The 2,533-nt window shown below is 36.5% G+C and overlaps 1 protein-coding gene across 32 annotated transcripts in view; it reads right to left on the minus strand.

The window, feature by feature from the left end:
- Positions 1-2,533, minus strand: part of LOC106471768 (alpha-1A adrenergic receptor-like) — a 49,779-nt gene that overhangs the window by 28,155 nt on the left and 19,091 nt on the right. For 31 of the 32 annotated variants that reach the window (XR_002613335.1, XR_002613334.1, XR_002613350.1 and 28 more), the window contains exon 1: positions 1,309-1,875. The gene's annotated coding sequence lies outside the window, so the exon portion shown is untranslated. Of the gene's footprint in view, positions 1-1,308; positions 1,876-2,533 lie in introns of those variants that run through there. The other variant, XM_022400381.1, reaches the window with a different exon arrangement.

The following is a 2,533-nucleotide window of genomic DNA, read 5'->3' on the forward strand; positions in this document are numbered from 1 at the left end:
CCAGTCCTGTACTTATATAGGTGTCACGAAGGTGACGTCATTCACAAGGATACAAACAAATCCAGTCCTGTACTTATATAGGTGTCACGAAGGTGACGTCATTCACAAGGATACAAACAAATACAGCCCTGTACTTATCTAGGTGTCACGAAGGTGACGTCATTCACAAGGATACAAACAAATACAGCCCTGTACTTATCTAGGTGTCACTTGTGTGTTTAAACTAGTATCGAAAATACTTGAAACAAAGATATACTAAACATAGGTTTACTGTAGGCAGATATACTAAACATAGGGTTACTGCAGGCAGATATACTAAACAGGGGGTTATTGTTGGCAGGTGTAGTAAACAGAAGGCTAAGTATAAGGCTATTGTAAGCAGATACACTATTCAACTATGTTAAATAGAAGGTGACTATAGGCGACTGTCGTAAACAGGAGGTTATTGTAGTAGAAGGTTAAAGTTTTTAGTTAACGGTATTTACATATTTCAAGAACTATTTACGACGGAAAACTCTGAGAAAGATGTTTTTATTCTTCACCCCCCCCCCCCCACCCACCACCACCACCAAGAAAAGAACAAGATAAACACAAATATTTGAATCTGATGAGTTATTATAGGAAGCGTTTTACCGGAACACAACAATAAAATATTAGCTCTTTTCATGCGAACATTTTCTCCTTAAACTACAATAAAACAAGGGTCCCTTTTTTTTTTAAAGCTTCTTAGAGATATTTCAATATAAAATAGTGTATTAGTCTGAACATCTTTTATTAATGCTTCGTTCTCGGCTTAATAGAGATGATTTACGTTGTAAAGTAAAACTAAATCGGTCTTTGTGGGGGTCAAGAGCATATCTGTCTCTCTAAGAACGTGTTTAGCGAACACGTTGTATTCCGATGTTTTTTATTAGTTCAAGCGTTTCGAGCATCAACTGGATGCTGTATTGTAGTTGTTAAACCTAATGCTACCAACGTTTCAAGTTCTTTTTTCTGTATGACAAACTGACGTACCTGTTCATCGCACGGGGAGGACATAGGGGTTACTCGAAGGGTGGCATTAGTGGTACAAATCCGAGTACCAGCTCCCCAGCCCCCTTGTATGACTCCCTTGAAGGTCCTAAGGGCACATGCCAAGTTTGGTGACAATCGGTTTAGCAATTCGCCAATTATAAGTGTATATATACACACACACACACATAGAATTTGTTCATATAATGGTTTCGATTAAAAAATAAATAAATAAAAGAACCTATAGGTTCTGATAGAAACCTCAAATACTACAAAATAGTGTTTCAGAAAACTTACCTTCTCTCTTGCTCCTATCAGCTTTAACGGAGACGATTTAAGGTTCAGTCTTCTCCACGAAACATAACACTACTCATTTCAGTGTTGTGAGCACCAGCAGCGTGATTTAAAACCATTTTAAATACCGGCATCTTCCGACGTTATTCCAAGCACGTTCCTCCAAGTAGACTTTGTTACGTTTGTGGTTAAAGCAGTAAAGTTTGCCCGCAAAAGAAAACTCATTTAGTTAGAGACTGAATACTGGCTTCAATGCATTCCTGATTTAAAAAAAAAAAACAGCATCTAACATGATGTTAGAAGATGTTTCTAAAGAAACAGAGGAGATGTTCAATACGTGAGAGTGATGTTTAAAATGAGATGGAGTTCATTTAGTTTTGATACTGATGTGATTTGCTGAGAAACGGGCTTAGTTTCGGGATCTGATGCGGTTCGTGTGCAGGCTTGGATTCGGGGACTGACAACTGAGACTGTCAATACCGAACTTCAGAGCTTTGCTTTATTGCCACTAGGTGAAGGTTAAGATAACTTTTCTTTTTTTGTTGTTGTTATTTTTTCCTGTCTTTTACTTACTGAATTGTATCGTTAAACTGATGGGTTTCGCTTTTTTTAGCGACTAATGAGAAGAGAGAAAATTATGTTTCTCGCTATCATTTAATTGAAACCATTTAATTCTGAGAATGTGCTCTGAAGCAATTAATATCTGCTCTGTTTATCAGTTCAGCCCAACTCCAATATTTGACGTCATTTCTATTAATAGTCTAATTTATCGAGTGTTATAAATACTATGGTAAAATTATTTCACAAACCTGTATTATCTACAACAATGATGTGGGAGTCCTACTAAGATGTATTATCTACGACAATGATGTGGGAGTCCTACTAAGATGTATTATCTACAACAATGATGTGGGAGTCCTAATGAGATGTATTATCTACAACAATGATGTAGGAGTCCTACCAAGATGTATTATATACAACAATGATGTGGGAGTCAGACTAAGATGTATTATCTACAACAATGATGTGAGAGTCCTACTAAGCTATATCTTCTACAACAATGATGTGGTAGTCCTACTAAGATGTATTATATACAACAATGATGTGGGAGTCCTACTAAGATGTATTATATACAACAATGATGTGGGAGTCCTACTAAGATGTATTATATACAACAATGATGTGGGAGTCCTACTAAGATGTATTATATACAACAATGATGTGGGAG

Source organism: Limulus polyphemus, unplaced genomic scaffold (genome assembly GCF_000517525.1).
Source record: "Limulus polyphemus unplaced genomic scaffold, Limulus_polyphemus-2.1.2 Scaffold4843, whole genome shotgun sequence".
Taxonomy (NCBI): Eukaryota; Metazoa; Arthropoda; class Merostomata; order Xiphosura; family Limulidae; genus Limulus; species Limulus polyphemus.